The 21,602-nt window shown below is 34.7% G+C and overlaps 1 protein-coding gene across 2 annotated transcripts in view; it reads left to right on the top strand.

Annotated features, from left to right (window-relative positions):
• The first annotated feature begins 21,047 nt into the window (after positions 1 to 21,047).
• Positions 21,048 to 21,602, top strand: part of LOC136028217 (uncharacterized) — a 39,398-nt gene continuing 38,843 nt past the window's right edge. The window contains exon 1 of one of the 2 annotated variants that reach the window (XM_065705932.1): positions 21,048 to 21,163. The gene's annotated coding sequence lies outside the window, so the exon portion shown is untranslated. The remainder of the gene's footprint in view (positions 21,164 to 21,602) is intronic. The other variant, XM_065705934.1, reaches the window with a different exon arrangement.

Genomic DNA, 21,602 nt, shown 5'->3' with positions numbered 1-21,602 from the left:
GATCACGATTGTTTCTTTTTTTTTTTTTCCCAGGGGTCATCGTATCGACCAAGTGGTCCTAGAATGTCGCAAGAGGGCTCATTCTAACGGAAATGAAAAGTTCTAGTGTCCTTTTTAAGTGACCAAAAAAATTGGAGGGCACCTAGGCCCCCTCCCACGCTCATTTTTTCCCAAAGTCAACGGATCAAAATTTTGAGATAGCCATTTTGTTCCGCATAGTCGAAAACCATAATAACTATATCTTTGGGGATGACTTACTCCCCCACAGGGGAGGGGCTGCAAGTTACAAACTTTGACCATTGTTTACATACAGTAATGGTTATTGGGAACCGTACAGACGTTTTCAGTGGGATTTTTTTTTGGTTTGGGGGTGTGGTTGAGGGGAGGGGGCTATGTGGGAGGATCTTTCCTTGGAGGAATATGTCGTGGGGGAAGAAAAATTCAATGAAAAGGGCGCGGGATTTTCTAGCATTACTATAAAAAAAACAATGAAAAAATAAACATGAAAGAGTATTTCAATTGAAAGGAAGGAGTAGCATTAAAACTTAAAACGAACAGAGATTATTACGCATATGAGGGGTTCTAAAAGTACTTTAGCATAAAGAGCGAGGTATTTAGGAGAAGATAAATACCTCGCTCTTTATGCTAAAGTATTTTTAGTAATTTAAACTATTAATTCTACGGCCTTTCTGATTCAGGGGTTATTCTTAAAAAATTGGGACAAAACTTAAGATTTAGTGTAAAGAGCGAGGTATTAACGAGGGGATAAATCCCTTCTTATACATAATAAAGTAAGAATATAAAAGTTTGTTACGTAAGTTAATTCTTAAGTTACGTACATTTTTTACTAATAAAAATGTTCGTTAAAAATTGAAAGTTCTAGTTACCTTTTTAAGTAACCGAAAAATTGGAGGGCAACAGGGCTCCTTCCCCACCCCTTATTTCTCAAAATTGTCTAAGAGAAAACTAAAATCAAAACTAAGAGAAATCCATTTAGCCAAAAAAGAAATAATATGCAAATTTCATTTTAATAATTTATGTGCGGAGAGCCAAAATCAATCATGCATTAATTCAAAAACGTTCAGAGATTAAATAAAAAAACTAGTTTTTTTAACTGAAAGTATGGAGCGACATTAAAACTTAAAAAGAACAGAAATTACTCCGTGTATGAAATGGGTTGTCCCCTCCGCAATCCCTCGCTCTTTACGCTAAAGTTTTTAATTGTTTTAAAAATTAGAATTGTGGCAAAGAGTCAAACATTAGCGTAAAGAGCGAGGGATTGCGGAGGGGACAACCCATTTCATATACGGTGTAATTTCTGTTCGTTTTAAGTTTTAATGTCGCTCCATACTTTCAGTTAAAAAAAAACTAGTTTTTTTTTTATTTAATCCACTAAAATCTAGGCCGTGTGCAGCAGAAGAAATTATAAAATTTCTATTTGGATAGCCACTTGAAGAAGATGATATTATTAAAAGATTTATATATTCGTAACGTTGTTTAGTTTAGCTCTTTTCTTTTTTGTATATTGATTATATAAAAGCCACACGAAGTTATGGAAAAGGAACTTGGATAAGTCATTTAATCATTTAAGCCGATGAACGCTGGGGCAAATGGTGACTTGTTCTTTTTCGAAATTAAAAGTGAGTTGGTTTTAAAGGCTGTTTGATTATGCCAATGCATGGTACTACTAACTCAGCCCCGTAAGGGTATTTTGAACTCTGGATTACATTCGTGTGTCTCTCCTCCTACCCCTAATTTCGTAATTTTGTTCCTTTTCATTGACAAATCCATATTTTTGGTATAACTTGCAGATTTTTGTTTTTTATGGGAAGCCTCTCCTCCCAGGGCCGTCAATTCATGAAACTACAGGGGGGAAAGGAAGTGTAGGAAAATGCGTTTTTAGAATTTGAGAGGCGTAATTTTTTTATTTTTTCAATGAAAATACAAAAAACGTATTTTTCAATGAAATGTATTTGAAATGTAATATAACTGCCAAAAAAATTTATTTGCAAATTCTTTGCAAATAAAGTTTTTTATTTGCAAAATTATGCAAATAATTTGCAAATATTATTTGCAAAAATAATATTTTGCCCCCCCCCCACCTCCATCAAAATTATGTTGACGGAAAAACCTGTTATGGCAATTGAATCAGTTTATTAAATAATTTATTTATTTCAAAATTCTACCAGTCAGTAGCGCCTATTCACGAAAATGTGAAGGGTGGCAAGGATTATTTTTATTTTTAATGAAGATATAAAAAAAAGTATTTTTCTTTTCAGGCTAGTGGATAGTGCTAGTCAGTAGCGCCTATTCACGTAAATGGAAGGCAGCGGGGGAGAGTGGCAAGGATTGTTTCGATTTTTTAATGAATGTACAAAAAATTGTTGTTCGAAATTTAGGAGAGTGGAGTTGTTTTTTTATGAATATACCAAATAAAAGTATTCTTCAATATCAAGGGGGGAATGAGGTAACTCAGCAGCTAGATTCAGAGAATCTCATTTCGACATAATTAGAATTACGCTCTATTTTCTGGCCGGGTCTAAACAATATTTTATAGACTCTTATCACTCAATATGTTTGCTAAGTAAAAATTCTTGTTTCGAAACCTTTTAATATCATCAATATTTTCCTGGATTTCATTAAAATAAATATCATTTCCATTTTCCCTCTTCTTAAAAAGACGTTTTTGTGCACGGAAAGACAGTGAAGTAGCATATCCCTTTTGAACAAGTACATTCACCCTACTTATATTATCGAGAATATGGCAGTCAACTTAAAATCATTAGTAACAAGAAAATCCTAAGGGTTCCATAGACCTTAAACATTCCTGCCTGCAGGAAGGGTGGCATATGCTTCTGGGATTAGTCAGGAGCTTCCTCCCTGGAAAAATAGTAGCCGAAAAGCGTAATTCTTTTCTCTTATTCTGTCATTCACATGAACAAATAATATTATGAGACAACATACATCCAAGATTGTATTACCAAATAGGCTAATGTGTCTATGCGTGAAGAGTGAAGAATGTGCCTGAAGAGTGAAGAGTATGCCTGAAGAGCGCGGAGGATTTCGGTCAAGTCCTCCGCTTGACCGTCCTCAGTTGAGAATGAAACTGATACAAATATAAAAAAGCAAACCTTAAAGCAAAACACAAAACTAAAATATGATGACCGTTTCTTAGTAACAGTGAAAGGGTAACTGAATAAAAACACACGTTTAAATTTATTCATTCAGTTAGCCTTTCACTGTTACGAAGAAAAGGTCATCATGTTTTAGTTTTGTGTTTTGTTTTAAGGTTTGCTTTTTTGTACTTTTATCAGTTTCATTCTGCACTGAGGACGGTCAAGTGGAGGTCTTGACCGAAATATTTGCATAATTTTTCAACTTTTTCACTGGCTGTTTATTGTTCTTGTCTTCTTCCATTCTTTGTGATTTTACGTTTTATCATGATTGCCCAGTGTGGTCTCAGAAATAATTTAATTAATTTTTTTTTTTTGACAGTATGAAACACGGATGTTTCTCCGAAGAAACGTCGAGAGTATATGACCATGATAGACGAAGGGGTCATCTGAAGGCATGAGTTATGCCTGACGGTGAAGGTGGCCAAAAATCAGATTTTGAATCATTTAGCTTTTAATTCTTCATTTAGGGCGATGAGGGGCTTTGTAGCTCCAGTTCCTGTTTCCTGATGCCATAAGAGTTTGGGTTTTAGAAAGAAACAACTGATACCCATAAGTAGTGGCTTATTTCGACTTTTCTGTATGTTTAATATCTCTGTGGTCTTGCGTTAGTACAGACAGTTATGTTATTATTGTGTTTTTGAAAAAATTACTAATGTTCGTCAACAATTTAATTACTTTAAATCTTTTTGATCAGGGTTTGGTCAGTATGATTCGTGGTATTCCTATCAATGCGAAACACGGTGTCGTGAATCTCCCCCTTGAGCTGCTTGCCAATCATAAGGTATCTCAGAGCTCTGTTCTACGAGGAACTAGTGACCAAGGATTAAAGGACCTGATCTTCGATTTGGCTAGTCAAGCTCATCATCATTTAACCCATGTAAGCTATTTACTATCTTCAGGGAAAAAAAAAGATGTTTGTCACAACAAAGTTAACTTATATAGGACTATTATCATTCAAGGCTCAATAAAGAGAAAACTTTCCGCATAATCTTAATCTTCAAGGCCTAGCTGTATATCCCTTTTTAAAATCATCCACCGGTAATATTGGTCTTTCATGCTTAATTTACTCTTATTTTCTACTGATGTGTCATCCATTAGCTTAGAAAATAAAAATGAATTCCTTCCTAATGGAAACTGTTGTGTATGCTCATTTGATATGAGCTTCGGGATTTTTTTCTATTGTTATCAAACAGTTCGTGGTAATGAACTGTAGTAAGTAGTGACCCAGCTCAATAGTAATAGAAATTCTTAAAAAACGGAATTTTGATATCAATACTTACATCAAAAGAATTGCATTTTTATGCTGATTTTAAATATATTAAATATACCTATCAAAAGTTACGAGCCTGAGAAAATGTGCCTTATTTAAGGAAATTGGGGGGGCACCCCCTAAAATTCATAGAATCTTAATGAAAATCACACCATCAGATTCAGCGTATCAGAGAACCGTACTGTAGAAGTTTCAAACTCCTATCTACAAAAATGTGGAACTTTGTATTTTTGCCAAATGACTGATGAGGGATGCGTGTATATTTGTTTTTTTTTTGCAGGGGTGATCATATCGACCCAGTGGTCCTAGAATGTCGTGAGAGGGCTCATTCTAATGAAAATTAAAGTTCTACTACCCTTTTTAAGTGACGAAAAAATTGGAGGGCACCTAGATCCCCTAACCAAGCTCATTTTTTCCCAAAGTCAGCGAATCCAAATTTTGAGATAGCCATTTTGTTCAACGTAGTCGAAAAACCTCATAATTTTGTCTTTCAGGACGACTTAATCCCCTACAGTCCCCGGGGGAGGGGCTGCAATGTACAAACTACATATAATAATGGTTATTGGGAAGTGTACAGACGTTTTAAGGGGGACTTTTGCGCGTTGACGGGGAGGGGGCTCGGGAGAGGGGTTAAGTGGGAGGATCTTTCCATGGAGAAATATATCATGAGAGAAGAGAATTTCTACGAAGGAGCTGCAGGATTTTCTAGCATTATTAAAAAAAAACATTGAGAAAATAAATAAAAAAAAGAAGTTTTTTTTCAGCTGGAAACAAGGAGCAGCATTAAAACCTAAAACGAGCTGAAATTATTATGTGTATATATGGGTTCGTCTCCTCCACAATACGTCGATCTTTACGCTGAAGTATTTTTAATAATTTTTACTATTTATTCTACGGCCTTTGTGATTCAGGATTCATTCTTAAAGAATTGAGACAAAATTCAAACTTTAGTGTAAAGAGCGAGGTGATGACGAGGGGCGTACCTCTCTCATATACGTAAGGAAAATATATAAATATAGAAGTTCGTTACGTAAAGTAATTCGTAAGTTACGTCTATTTATTACTAATAAAAACGTCCGTAAGAAAGTTCTGCTTGTCTCTTTAAGTAACCAAAAATTGGAGGGCAACTAGGCCTCCTCCCCCATCCTTTTTTTCAGAACCTTCCAATCAAAACTATGAGACATCCATTTAGCCAAAAAAACTAATATGCAAATTTCATTTCAATTATTCATGTGCGGTGAGCCAAAATCAAAACGTGTATTAATTAAAAAACGTACATAAATTAAATAAAAAAAACAAGTTTTTATAGCAAGTGACAAGTGACATATAGCGACGGCAGATTCTGTCGGTCTGTCTGTCGGTCCTGGTTTTGCTAGTTTAGGCACTTCCAAATAAGCTAGGATGATGAAATTTTGCAGGCATATCAAGGACCAGATTAAATTAGAAATAGTCGTTTCCCCAATTCGACCATCTGGCGGGGGGGGGGGAAACGGTTAATTCGGAAAAGTTAGAAAAATGAAGTATTTTAACTTACGAACAGGTGATCAAATCTTAATGAAATTTGATATTAGAAGGATATCATGTCTCAGAGCTCTTATTTTAAGTCCCGATCGGATACGGTGACGTTGGGGGAAACCTAAAATCTTGGAAAGCGCTTATAGTGGATGGATCGGGATAAAACTTGGTTGGAAAAATAAGCACAAGTCCTAGATACGTGATTAACATAGCCGAAACGGATCTGCTCTCTTTGAGGGAGTTGGGGAGAGGGTTAATTCTGAAAAATTAGAAAAAATGAGGTATTTTGAACTTACGAAGGAGTGATCGGATCTTAATAGAATTTCATATGTAGAAGGACCTCGTAACTCAGATTTCTTATTTTAAATCCCCACCGGATCCAGTGTCATTGGGGGAGGGGGGAATCTTGGAAAATACTTAGATTAGAAAGATCAGGATGAAAGAAAAAGTACAAGTTCTAGATACGTGATTGACATAACCAGACTGAATCCGCTCTCTTTGGGGGGGTTGGAAGGGATCTTAATTCGGAAAAATTGAGGTATTTTTAACTAAGAACGGGTGACCAGATCTCAATAAAATTTGATATTTAGAAGGAACTCATGTCTCAGAGCTCTTATTTTAAATCCCGACCAGATGTGGTGACTTTGGGGGGAGTTGGAAGAGAAAACTGGAAATCTTGGTAAACGCTTAGAGTGGAGAGATTGGGATGAAACTTGGTGGGTAGGATAAGAAAATGTCGTAGATACGTGATTGACGTAACTGGACTGGATCCGTTCTCTTTTGGAGAGTTAGGGGGGTGTCTAGTGCTTTGGTGAGTTTGGTGCTTCTGGACGTGCTAGGACGATAAAAATTGATAGGCGTGTCAGGGAGCTGCACAAATTGACTTGATAAAGTTGTTTTCTCCGATATGACCATCTGGAGGGCTGAAGGGAGAGGAATTTTAGAAAAAATGAGGTATTTTTAACTTACGAGTGGGTGATTGTATCTTAATGAATTTTGATTTTTAGCTTTTAATTTAAATCTCGACCGACGTTAAGCCTCTGATTTTCCTTTTAAGTTAATCTATTGATTCTTAGAATTTTGCTAGAGCTCTTGCCATATGAGCTCTTGGTTCTTGGCTCCTACGACCTCGTCATAAGTGCCATATGAGCTCTTAGCTCTTATTTCAACTGCATGTAAGGAGTGACATTAAACCTTAAGATGAACAGAAATTATCCCGTATATGAAAGGGGTTGTCCCCTCCTCAACGCCTCGCTCTTTGCACTAAAGTTTTTTTTATTGTTTTGAAAAGTAGAGTTGTGTTCTTTTCTCAATATAATTGTATAATTTTCTCAATTTCTCAATAGCTTTGCCAAGCTTTAAGCTTTGACTTTAAGCATTTAGTTTTATGTTCATCAGCAAAAAAAAGAGCGTAGAAATTACATATCTAAACACTGATATTTACTCAGTCAACATTTTCCGCCTCAGACTCAGATTCAACCAAAAAAAAAAAAAAAAAAAAAAAAAAAAAAAAAAAAAAAAAAATCAAATTTGTGTAAGAGCAAACTTTTCGGATTTGAAATCAGCACATATTTTTTGGTTGGCTAGTGAAAGAATTATTTGTATAGCAATTTATTTGAGGTTAACCACTTTTTTGCAATTTTCCTAAAGCCTCTCCTCCAATCTTCTCGCTCTCAAAGCCTTAAGTCCCAAACAATTCTTTTGATTTTAAACATTTAGTTTCATGTTCATCAGCAAAAAAAAAGAGCGTAGAAATGACATATCTAATCACATTTACTGGTATTTAATCAATCAGCATTGTTGCCTCAATCTCAAATTCAACATCAAAAAACTCAAATCTGTGAAAGAGCTAGAGCGGCAAACTTTTTGGATTCGGAACCAGCGCATATTTTTTGTTTTGGTTGTGAAAGAATCATTTTTATAGCAATTTGTTTTTTGTTGACCCCCCTTTTTCACAATTTTCCCAAACTATAACACACGTTTTACGTAAAAAAATTTGGTAGTTAATTTACTGATATAGTAAATAAGTAGATATGCTAATAAAATAAAATAAAGTATTAAGGGGCAAGATCAATATAAATAAATATCCATCAGTTCCTAGAAATAACAAACTAATAGATTGAAGAAATAACTATTGCTAGGTCAACTGATCTCCGCGCAGCGGTTCAACTAATTAAATCATTATAACATGTATAAACAAGGAAACAAACAGAAAAAAAATGAAGGACAGTGATACTCTCCAGCAACCTGCTCTTATTGTGAGTGACGACTGTCCCAGAGCCCCTAAATAAACCAACTGTCCAAGAACCCCTAAGGCTCTCCAGGAGGTTACTTCAAAGCATAAAGATTATACATGCGTTGTAGAAAACATGGCTAAACCTCACTGTATTTCTGTCATCAAGAAGTAGCCTATCTACATTTGTAGTATTCTACGGATCTGCTGGAAAATACAAAAAGCCATAAAAGCAGTATAAAGTGAGAGAATACATTATTTGCCCTGATGGGCATGAATATTCGATTCTAAAAAATGTAAATTTTCCTAGATTGTTTCTTCAAAATCATTGATTTAGAAACTAAAGAAATCAAAAGCTTACAAAAGGAATAACGCTTAAAAATTTATAAAATAGAACTTACTGCAATACAAATTCTGATCTGCTGGTTGTGTTTTTAAATTTTGAAATGACTCGATGAAATTCAGATTCTGGAGTGTATGATATGTGTGTATGATGTATTCTGTGTATGTAAGTTGGAGAGGTAGGGTGTCTCAGCATATTTTGCTTTTACCCTACATCCAAGTCAGAGAATAAACACTGCATAATGTCCATTGTAAACTTATGTAAATTACAACTCTTGGATATTTACCTTCTTCTGGGACTTTGGAAATCATTTATGATCCACTGTAGAATCGAAAAGGACAAAGTTTCAGTACTTACCTGTTATGGAGACTACATTTTGTTTCACTAGGGGTTTTATATCTTCATTCTGTTTTTTTCTTGCTTAGAAGTCTACCGGAATAACTGTTTCAAGGGGGAGTTTTTGGATGTCGCTTAGCTATCGACTGCTGTTTGTCGGATTGCGCGGTAAGTTGATGTCATCGGTTATTGTTATTACTTTTTTCTAATATGTTACCGTGCCTATCATGGTACGCAAGTCGATTGTACGCTTCCCACATTTTCACAGAATTTAAGAGTTAGGTTTTAGTTTTTTAGTGGGATTAGTTTTATAAAGGTCAAAATTGGTCAAAGCTGTAATTCAGACTGGGAGTACTGAAATAAGATATGACTAAATAATTCGGCTTCAAATTTGGAAATCTCAGTGAAGAGAAAAAAGACCAGTGAATAAAGACACAGTAGCGCATTTTTATTTTTTTTAACTCAGTTTAGAACAAAAAAAAGAAGGAAAAAGGTATGAGATAGGCCCTTTGGGTTTGGACCTGACAGTATGGATAAAGCAAATTCCATGTCTATTGACTAAAATAGAAAAGTGACAAAAAGACACATTCTTGGCTTTGATTATGTTAAATTGATCATCTTGTGGAAAGATAACCATTTTTTTTTATATTTACTGATTGCCTAAGGTGCATTTACCATAATTCGTATTATTTTCTCAATAATTTTTGCTTATCTTTATATAGTTCGTCTGTTGTCCTTCGAACGAACAGAAACTGGAACAGAAACTTGTTTCTATATGAAAGTAAAGAGTGATGTTCAAACCTAAAAGTGAACCTAATTTACCATATATATGAAAGGGGCTGTCAAAAATATTAAGAAAGAAAAAACGTTGTAAAATTTCTAATAATTTAAAGATGTACCAATTTCATTAGAGGGAGTGAAAAATAGAGTAGTGATAGTGCCTTCCCTCCTTCTATAGGATAATTTCTATTCCTATTGAAAATTACCTTTTCTTTCTTATCAAACAAAAGAAATTGCCCCCTCTCTTCATGTGTACGTCCCTGAATAGGGCTACCCCTACTAAAGAGGGCAGTCTAGGAGTCAGTCAGCCGTATCAATCGTTAAAAAAGCCTTAGTCTATTAGGAATGACGCAAAATTGCTAATAAATGTCAGTGTCTCTTAATTAAGTACGTTTCATTAGAATTAAGGACAGTTTCATTAGAATGCTGTCCTTAATAAGGATAGTTTTATTATGTCCTTAATTAAGGACAGTTTCATTAGAATGCTGAAAGCAGGGTTTAATGGCATATATTTTTAGATATGAATGTGTTGCTCTATGCTTATGTTGAACACATTCAAATGATAAAATTAACTTAAAATGAAAAGATCCTTTTCTGACAGGGTCGATACCTTGCTATACAGAAAGTATGCAAACTGTAGGCTGTTTGATAAACTGTATGTAGCCTTTTGCGTTTCAGTGTCTTTAGCCATAACATTTTTGTTTTCAAAATCAAATTCTGTCTCATTCTTCTAAATGAGGCTGTTAAACATTTTTTTTTCTCGTGGTGTTAATTTGAAAGCGCATCTAAAGGATAGATGGACGGGGTCTCGTGATGTAATATTAGAAGCGATAATCGTTCAGATCAAATATGAATCGTTAGTGTGAAGTATCATGGACGAAAAATTATTACAAATTCCCACAGGGAGTAAAACGTAAATATTTTGGAAAAAAAAAATAAAGCTAAGCTTTTACGGGAAATTCTATAAGAGCATATATTTTTTGCTAGTCTAGTGCCAAAAATCTTTATTCTTTTTAATGTCTTATTGTGTCTTAAGCAAATTTCTCGTCTGAAAAAAGCTAGAAACGGAAATATATTATATTAAAAAAAAAAATCAATAAAAACACCATGCCGGAACTTTGATGTTCTTGCCTTTAAGTTATAGGTTACCAATTCAGAAATAACTATTACCATAGTTTAAGCTCACTGTATTCCCTAATCATAGAAAAAAAAACTTTTGAAAATCTTAAACAGGTGTTGAGGAATTTGATAGGATTAAAAACTTTTTTGGGATTAAAAATTTTAAACCTCACAAAAACAGTGCCAGAACGAAATGAAGAGTGTAACATTGGAATTGTTATTGTTTGACATCCTTAAACATGGATATTTAAATTTAAGGTATCTTTTATTTTCTGAAAGGATTTCTTCTGGTGAAGGTATGTTTTTACAGTTTTCTTTCATCCTGAATTTTTTTGTCTGTCAGTGACACTTTTTTATTCTTTGTAGTATCTGCCAGCTATGCGACTCACAAACTAATATGCAGCCGGCCGTAATTTTTGCAGGAAGGGTGGATCTACGATTTTTTTTTTCTTGGTGGTGTTTACAAAAAAAATTGAAAACGACTCATTTTTTTTGTGGGGGGAGGTAATCCTTGGTCCCCCTCACTTTCGTGTGGCCTTGCTTAGCAGTGCTATGGTTTTCGTGCTCTGTTTTCATTTCAAACAATGTTAGAAAGACTAGTCGGTTTCCAACAAACTTGCTATTTACAAACTCCATACTTGCAAACGAACAGCCAGTCTTGAAGTGCCTGTGTTTTATTGTTTCCAATGTGGCTAAACTAATATGTATGAGGTATAATTACTGAGGTAAGTTAAACGCTCGTCAATCCAGAGTATCACTAACATAAAATATGATCACATTTTATAGCACGTGAAATCACCTCTCTTTGAGTTTAGGAACTTAAGTTTTTTTTTTGTCTCCCTCCTTATTATAATTGGTCTTCCCTATCTTTTTGAAGTAGAAACACTCTTTAAAACTATTAAGAGTACGGTAAATAGTTTTTGACGGACTGTAAGCTACTTCCGTACGCTACTTTAGAGAATAATCATGTTTGCTATTCATTTTAAATATTTTTTTTTTTTTTTTTTTTTTTTTTTTTTTTACAAAGTCAACTTGCTTCTAACTGATGAAAACGATGATAACTTTTTCTTCACTTTAGGCGAAAAGTCTGGCACATAGCGTTCCTGAAGAAGCAAAAGTGGCCTTATTGCCTGCAGTTTCTGTACACCAACATTTAGAACGGATTCGATTGATTGACTTCGATGTGTATAATCCAAAATTGCAGAACCGTCCGCATTGGTTGGCAGCAAAGCTTTGGTGGCATAAAATGAGGAACAAATATTAGAATAGGCTCTAATAAAACATTATTGATGCATAAGTAAAATAAATCATAGAAAAGTCTATATAGAAAAAAGTGAATCGAAGTATTAGATGGCATTGTTTAGATTGAATGGTACCACTGCTATAGTGTCTCAGTTTTAATGACTATGAGCTGTAAATTATATGCAGTTATGTGGTAAAGTGAAAAAAAATATTATCTGCCATCTATGGTCGCTTTCCGAGCACTAAAGGGGTATAATAGCATATTTGGTATATCAGCAGGGGAGATTGAATAAGTAAATAAAAAAATAAGTAAGTAATGGTGCTTTGTGTATATTTTAATAAAACAAAAACATTTAAAAATATTCATCTTTAACTTTTGCAATTTTACCCTGTGTTTTAAATGAAAACATCAGTAAATAACGGTGCTTTAAATTTATTTTAATCAAAAGTAACCTTTTTTCTAATAATCTTTTCAAAATTCGGTACTATTGTGTACTGAATTTCAGTACTACCTTGTGTTTAAAGGCACTGTTGTCAGATATTGTTTCCAAAGCTAGGTATTAAACTTTGGTATGCTCAAACACATAGTTAGTCATTTTTAGGAAATTAATTTTTTTCCGATTGTCAGTTTTTGATAAAGCTTATTATATCTATTTCTTAACTGTTGCAGGTAAATCATAAAATATTGGTTGTTATTGTATTGAGCGATGTGTCTCTGTTCAACAGTGTTGGCAAAACTATTTTCATAATCACCATTGAATTCTAGCTGGGTATTTTTTTTTCTATCTGAGATACGGTCATTTTCACTTTTAATTATTTTTATCTTTGAATCAAATTAGCGGGGATCTATGGGACTTCGTTTGGCCTTTTCTGGCACCAAAAGATTTAATAATCAACGCTAATTCGGTTTTGTAGAAAATATTCATTTCTATTAGCATTGTTCTTGGGAAACACGAAATCGAGTCTTGAACCCTGCCGATTAAAAAGCCAGTGTTTGCCATGTATGTTCCTTTGAAATCTTTAAATTGTCCAGTAGCATTTTCATGTAAAAATTATTTAAAGTTGGTTATAATGTAAAGGGACCAAATGTCCACACCTATGGACTTTTATCAGGGGGAGGGGGTAAGGGCTCGTATTTTAAAAAGCTTATTAACATTATAAAATTTTTTCAACTCATTACATGGAAATCAACAGAAATAGGGGAGCTTTTCTTTTTTCAGGTCTCATAGGGTAAGTTTTATAAAATTATTTGTTGACACCAGGGTTGTCATTGAGAATTTGACAGTATCCCAATGCGTATTTGTATTAATCCCAAGATGTTAAATCATTCAAATATATATTCTTAAAACTTTTAAATGCTTGGTTTGTTCTTTGTCGATGTTTATAGAAGGGATAGCAGTTCCGGTTTTTTTTTGGTCTTCCTTCCTTCAATTTTTCATGTTTTCAATAATTTTTTCCCATGCTACTTCAACTGGAAGGAGTGATCGTAGAAACTTCGGAGGGACCTCATTCGATTGGAAATTGAAAGTTCTAGTGTCTTTTTAAAAGTTGAAATTGATCAGAGGGCCACCAGCCACCCTTTCGGGTTCTTTTTAGAACTCCTGTTCCAAAAGACATCTAATCAAAATTTTGAGATAGCCATTCTTGTTCAAGATAGTCTTAAGGTCAAATCGCTATGCCCCCAGGGATAACATGACCCCTCAAACTGGGGTCAGAGCTTTATGTTATGCAAACTGCTTTTTGTTTACGTATAGGGTTTAGTCTTGCAAAAAAGGGGGGAATGTTTGATCCTGGGTCTCCAAAAACGCATAGAGTACTAAGGTGAAACTTTCAGGAAGTGTTTAGAAGGATGTTGTGCAAAATCAAAACGCTATGTGTCTGCTGGTATTCAAAAGGTCGTATCAGCAGGATTTCAAGAGTGGCTGAGGGTATTAGGTTAAAAATTTTGGAGGATGTTGAAAAGTGATCGAAGAGTAAAAAGTCTCCTCTTGCCCTTTGAATCTTCGTGGATATCCCCCCCCCCTCAACACTGATTAAAATTTTAAAAAGCCATTTTGTTAAAAATAGTCAATAGGTCTAACAACTATGCCTCTGTGGATGCCATGACTCCCTCGACCCCGGGGTAAGGATTGTATATTGTGCACTCTGTCCATTGTTACATGCAGGATATATCATTAGAAAAGAGGGGAATGTTTGATCCTGGGTGTGTCTGAAAAGGCTAAGGGTATTAAGGGGAAACTTCAGGGGATGCTAGATTATTGAACGGAGTCAATAGACACTATTGCATTCTTTGTATCTAAGCAGCGTAATTGCAATATCTTAGGAACAGCTGAGGGTATTAGCTTGCAACTTTAGAGCAAATACTATTACTGCTTGTAACTGCGACCACTTGTGACTGTTATTACAACTGCGACAACTTTCAACTGTGTACTTTCGACTTTGACTGCGATTACTTTCAACGACTATATGACTAATTTTGACTGCATCTGTGACGGTAATTATTTTTGACTGCGACTGCAACTGTGACTACTTGTATATGCAACTACGACCACCTGTGACAACCGCGCTAGTTGTTTATTAGTAGACGAAATAGTGAAAAGTTTTCGGTAATGAAATGAACGTAGACTATAGTGCACCAGGTCCCAATAATAATTGACAGTAAAAACAAAGAAAATTTTTATAGTAATACTCATATTTATTCGTGTGTCAAATTTTGTGATTGTAGATATGAAAATGCAAAAAGTTTAAAGTTATCCAGCAAATGTTAATTCATTAAGAAACATGCTTGATAAAGAAGGGGGAAGGGAGAACGAAAAGGATGGCCATCTTAATGAAAATTACACCTTTATATTCAACATACTCGATAACCCTGGAGAAGATGTTTTAAGCAACTTTCAAGGAGCGACCCGGCTCAATAGTAACCAAAACTCTGAAAAACGAAATTTTAATACCATTAGCTACATCAAAAGAATCGCATTTTAATGCTGATTTTAAATATATAAGTTTCATCAAGTTTAGTCTTACCCATCAAAAGTTACGAGCCTGAGAAAAATTGAATTATTTTAGAAAATAGGGGGAAACACCCCCTAAAAGTCATAGAATATAACGAAAATTACACCATCAGATTCAGCGTATCAGAGAACCCTAATGAAGAAGTTTCAAGCTCCTATCTACAAAAATGTGGAATTTTGTATTTTTTGCCAGAAGGAAGATAACGGATGCGTGTTTATTTGTTGTTTTTTCCAGGGGTAATCGTATCGACCCAGTTGTCCAAGAATGTTGCGAGAGGGCTTATTCTAATGGAAATTAAAAGTTCTAGTGACCAAAAAAATTGGAGGGCACTTAGGCCCCCTCCCACGCTAATAATTTTCCCAAAGTCAACGGATCAAAATTCTGAGATAGCCATTTTATTCATCGTAGTTGAAAAACCTTATAACTATGTCTTTGGGAACGACTTACTCCCCCACAGTCCCCGTGGGAGGGCCTACAAGTTACAAACTTTGACCAGTGCTTACATATAGTAATGGTTATTGGGAAGTGTATAGGCGTTTTCAGGAGGATTTTTTTGTTGGGGGAGGGGTTGAGAAGAGGGGGATATGCTGGGGAACTTTCCATCGAGGAATTTGTCATGGGGGAAGAAATTTCCATGAAGAGAACGCAGGATTTGCTAGTATTGTTTAAAAAAATAAATATGAAAAAGGTTTTTTTTTCAGCTGGTAGTGAGGAGCAGCATTAAAACTTAAAACGAACAGAAATTATTAACCATATGAGGGGCTCACCTCCTCCTAATGCCTCGCTCTTTACGCTAAAGTATTTTTAGTAATGTCAACTATTTATTCTACGGCTTTTGTGATTCAAGGGTCATTCTTAATGAGTTGGGACAGAATTTTAGATTTAGCGTAAAGAGAGAGGTACTGACGAGGGGGCGAACCCTCTCGTATTTGTAATAAAAACATAAGAATAAAAAGTTCTTTACGTAAGCTAATCTAGAAGTTACGTATATCTTTTACTAATAAAAAGATTCGTAAAAAAATTAAAAGTTCTAGTTGCCTTTTTAATTCACCAAAAAATTTGAGGTCAACTAGGGTTCCTCCCCCGCTCTTTATTATTTCTCAAAATCATTCGATCAAAGTTATGAGAAAGCTATTTAGCCAATAAAAAATATGCAATTTTTTTTTAATTATTCCTCTGCGGAGAACCAAAATCAAAACGCATTGATTCAAAAACGTTGAGAAATTAAATAAAAAAACAAGTTTTTTTCAACTGAAAGTAAGGAGCGACATTAAAACTTAAAACGAACAGAAATTACTTCGTATATGAAAGGGGCTGCTTCCTCATCAACGCCCCGATCTTTACGCTAAAGTTTGACACTTTCTCTCAACTCTACTTTTTAAAACAGTAAAAAACGTTAGCGTAAAGAGCGGGGCGTTGAGGAGGGACCAGCCCCTTTCATATACGAAGTAATTTCTGTTCGTTTTAAGTTTTAATGTCGCTCCTTACTTTCAGTTGAAAAAACTTGTTTTTTTTTATTTGATTCATGAAAGGACGAAATTCTGTATCTGTAGAGAGTGAAAAAGTCAACGAGACTTGGTAATAAAGTCCTTCTTGCTTATGTTCACTTGGGTCTTTCTTATATAGCTAAACGTTTGTTGAAACGAAACAGCCCTTGTGTATTTTTAGCCCTTTACACCTGGTTCACGAGAAATATTTTTCCCTTAATGTTTCGCCACTATGACTGTAGTACTCTTTAATTGTTTTCCATGTTGACTAGACAAGCTGGTTTCTATGCCAAATCTGTTTGTCGACTAGTGTGTATATCATTTTGCATTAATTGCATTTGGCATTAAATCTTTTTTTCTTAAATTTTCTTAAATACTAAATTTGTTGGACACTTCAACCGAGAATATACACAAGTTCCGTGCTTTTAGGCCTAGGAACCCTTCTTAAATGGGCCCTTCGCCCTTTCTTTATTCAAATAAAAAATTTGTGGTAAAATAATAATATTTAAAAGACATTAAATGCATCGTCTTATAACTTAACATATCTCATCTTTAGAAAGGGCCGTCAGAATAAAAACAAAGATTTTTTCATGGGAACAGGGTAATATGCATTAAAAATGTTTTATATTTATGCTATTAGGTCTTCATAATCATTTGCCAAGCATGAAAGAAGAATCTCTCTTTCCAGGTTTCTCCACCTTGCAGACGATCTGGCTTATAGCTGAAAAGCTCACTATACTTATCTAAGATAAACATAATCAGGCCCAGAGGCACCATTCCAGAATCATGTTATTATTTTCAAGGCGAGGTATACCTAGTCTCACTATGACCTTTGCCTACTTGTTTTACTTTGAATACCTAGTTTCATTGAACAATTAAATAAAAAAAAAGTTTTTTTCACCAGAAAGTTCAAAACTTAAATCAAAACTTAAAACAAATAGAAATTATTACGTATATGAGGGGGGTTACCCCCTCCTCGATACCTCACTCTTCACGCTAATGCCTTTAGTACTTTTAAAAAGCTTCTTATTCTAATTAAACAGCGTTTCTGGAGTTGTTCTTAAAGAGTTGGGACAATAAGTCAAACTTTAGCGTAAAGAGCTAGGGATTAAGGAGAGGGCAGTCCGAAAAATAATGGGAAGTTCGGCTACCTCTTTACGGAAAATTCCCTCCCCATGGAAAATTTCTCGATGGAAAGCTACTCCCGTGTAAAATATCCCCTCCCAGAAAATGTTCCAGGACAATTTTATGCTCGTCGAAAATCTCCCCCCCCCAAAAAAAAATTTTCTTGCAGACGATTCCATCTGAAGAATTCTCCTTAGCATATTTTCATTTTATAATTACTTTAATTTCTGATCGTTTTTCAAGTAATGCCAGGCTGCAAGTTACAAACTTTGACCTGTGTTTACACATAATAATGGTTACTGGGAAGTGTACAGACGTTTTCAGGGGGATTTTTTTTGGGTTTAGTGGGGGAAGTTGAGGGGTGGGGGGGCTTACGACATTTCCATGGAGGAACTTCTCATGGGGAAAGAGAATTTCAATGAAGGGGGCTCAGGATTTTCTAGCATTTTTTGAAAAAAAAACAATGAAAAATGAATATGAAAAGTTTTTTTCTACTGAAAGTAAGGAGCAGCATTAAAACTTAAAACGAACAAAAATTATTACGCATATGAGGGGTTTACCTCCCCGTAATACCTCACTCTTTACGCTAAAGTATTATTAGTAATTTCAATTATTTATTCTACAGCCTTTGTGATTCAGAGGTCATTCATTCTTAAGGAATTGGGACAAAATTTAAGCTTTAGTGTAAAGAGCAAGGTATCGATGAAGGGGGAACCCCCTCATATGCGCAATAAAAACATACGAATATAGAAGTTCGTTACGTAAGTTAATTCGTAAATTACATATATTTTTTTACCAATGAAGATGTTCGTACAAAATTAAAAGTTCTAGTTGCCTTTTTAAGTAATCAAAAAATTGGAGGGCAACTAGGCCTCCTCCCTCGCTCCTTTTTTCTCAAAATTTTCCGATTAATTACAATTAATTAATATGTAAATGCTGTTTTAACTATTTATGTGCGGAGAACCAAGATGAAAAAATGCATTAATTCAAAAACGTCCAGAAATTAAATAAAGAAAACAAGTTTTTTAAAATGAAATTAAGAAGCAACATTAAAACTGAAAACGAACAGAAACTATTCCGTATATGAAAAGGCTTTTCCCCCTCAACGCCCTGCTCTTTACGCTAAAGTTTCTTACTGTTTTAAAAAGTATATATCAAAGTATATATATAAAAGTATATATAAAAGTATATATATATATATATATATATATATATATATATATATATATATATATATATATATATATATATATATATATATATATATATATATATATATATATATATATATATATATATATATAATAATTGGCTTATTATGCTGATTCCTAAATATGAAGGTTGGGGGCCAGCCATCCTGTGCTTTCGCACACCCTTCCTGTTTACCTTCCCCAGATTTCTGCAGGTACCCATTTAGAGCTGGGTCAACTCTGGCTGAGCTTACAGAGTCACGCTACTGACCCCGTCCCAAACTAAATAATTGGGTACACTAGGATTCGAACCCTCGCCCTCTCAGACAAAGGATCCTGAAACCAGCACACCAATCCACTCAGCCAAGGCGGATCAAAGGATACGAGCCTGAGAAAGTTTGCTGGATTTTTGAAAACGGGGAGAAACACCCCTTAACAAAGTCAAAAAACCTTAATGAAAATCACACCTTAAGATTCAATTTATCAGATTCAAACCCTACTGTAGAGGTTCCCAGCTCCTATCTGCAAAAATATAGATTTTTTGTATTTTTGCCAGAAAAAAGATCATGAATGCCTGTTTTTTTTTTTTTTTTTTCCAGGGGCGATGGTATCAAACCAGCTGTCCTAAAATATCGCAAAAGGGCACATTCGAACGTAAATTAAAAATTCTAGTGTCCTTTTGATACATCAAGGATGTGCATCATCAGATACATCAAGGGGTGCATTTAATGTCAAAACATCCTAGTTCTCATTGAGCCATTAGATAAATGCAGAATTAGTTCTAAGGGAGAGACGATGGAAGGGTGAGACAGAAATTGATGTGTAATCTCATGGCCATAACCAGGATTTTATTTGGGGGGAGGAGGGTATTTCTAGAGTGGAGGGGATACAAAAGAAACTCTAAAAACCACATCAAAAATGTGAAATTTATTTCATTTCTGGTCTACCCTATTATTATTAAGTAAAGCATAGCAGCATTTATTCCGTAGAGGAGGGGGACTGCCCCGTCCTCATCCAAACTTCTACCTCATGGTCGCATAAACTTCGGAGTATGCTCATTTTTATTGGACCGGAACCAGAGATTTTTAGAACAAGTCCAAAGTGGTTGGAGACCAACCAGCCGCATTAGGGTGTTAATTTCCGGGGGATATTTTCAGGGGAGGGGTTTTCTAAGGAAGAGGGGGGTTTCCACATTTTTTCCTGTAGGGTGTTTTTTGATTGGGAAGTGATTTTAGCCGTAGATATTTCCCAGGGGGGGGGGGTAAATGCCGGGTGCCCTCTTGTTTATTTTGCATCTCTGTTATGGCCACCAGCATCACTATGTAATGATTTTATTTTTTCTACTTTAAACAGTAATATTACGAAATTGACAAATACGAAAGGACAAACTTTACTTAAAACTTAGATATAGACAAGGTTTCTTAGTTTTTTCTCCCACTCGTGTTTCTTCTTCCTCCCACAGGAAGAACAACCTTATATCTAGACAAGGCTGCCTTATGCTTCCTTACACTACCTTGCTCTTCCTTCCGAAATTCTTCCTCCTCAGTTCTTAATACAAAAAATATATAAACAGCTAAAAATTTTATAATTTTCCAGAAAAACTGGATATATTTTTGAAAACATGACCTTTTTTCAAGTTTGTACAAAGTATTAACCCTTGCCAGAGTGGAAAAAATTGTACTTGCAGTTTTGCTCAACCAGGACCACTCTTAGCTCTGTATTCCCTTTCCTTTCAATAACTTAAAACATCTCTCTGATCCCATTGTTTCATAATTCTATCTCTCTCCTATCCTCGCCGTCCTTCTCTCTCTCTCCATTACTCTCTGTCTCTTTTCGTCTCTCTTTTTATCTACAGCTCTATCGAAAACTAATTGAGGAAGCACTAAGGTTTTATGCAGAACAGAGTTGTGCATCACGCTATGGATTCAGTCTTCAAGCTAAGGATCCTATGATAAATGGTATCTTAATTCAAGATACCCCCTACTTTTCATGAAAAACTGAATTAGGTTTCTATACCCTTCTGTTATTCTCTTTTTTTCTCTCTGTCTCACTTACGTTACGTCTTTCCCAAAATTCCTTGTGAAAACCGTAAGCAACTCAACGGAGAAAAGTTGTGCGGCAACCATAATTCTATGGATTCAGGTTTTTTGGTTCCATATTTATTTGACACGGAATCAGGTTTTTCTGATATTTTGTAATCCTCGACATTGACCCGACCTAAAATTATATATAACTGATGAAACCAGTGAAATTTCAAATCATTATAGTATTTTAGTTTCAGATCTTCATTACTGAATGGATATTTAAGTACAATATTTTTGGTGTTCTTAATATTGTAAGTGTTAATATCATAAATTGGGAATTATTGCCCAGTATTATTCATTTCCTTTGTTTTCGCATATCCAATTTTTTTAATAAATAAGCGTTTATTTAAAAAAAATATTTTTACAAGCAACGAAATATCGTGAAAAAAAAACAACATATTTTTAAGATTACTTGTGCAACTACCAAAATGCCTATTATCACCACTTTTGACCAATTGCTTTCGACGCAACAAGGCTTTTTTGAAAAAAAAAACTTCTTCTAATTAGAACCAGCGACTTAATAAAACACACTATAAACTCTGTTTTAAATTACCTATGCTACTTGATTTTTACATTTTACAGCTCGTTTTCAAGTACTTTTAAAGCTTCTATATTTATCTATGGACAAACTTACTAACTATAAGAAACTTATGATGGGCAAAAAATATGTCGATCCGAATGTGAGATCCA

Source organism: Artemia franciscana, chromosome 6 (assembly GCF_032884065.1).
Source record: "Artemia franciscana chromosome 6, ASM3288406v1, whole genome shotgun sequence".
Lineage (NCBI taxonomy): Eukaryota > Metazoa > Arthropoda > Branchiopoda > Anostraca > Artemiidae > Artemia > Artemia franciscana.
Note: the sequence above shows the minus strand (reverse complement) of the source record. Positions and strands in the feature narration are given on the sequence as shown.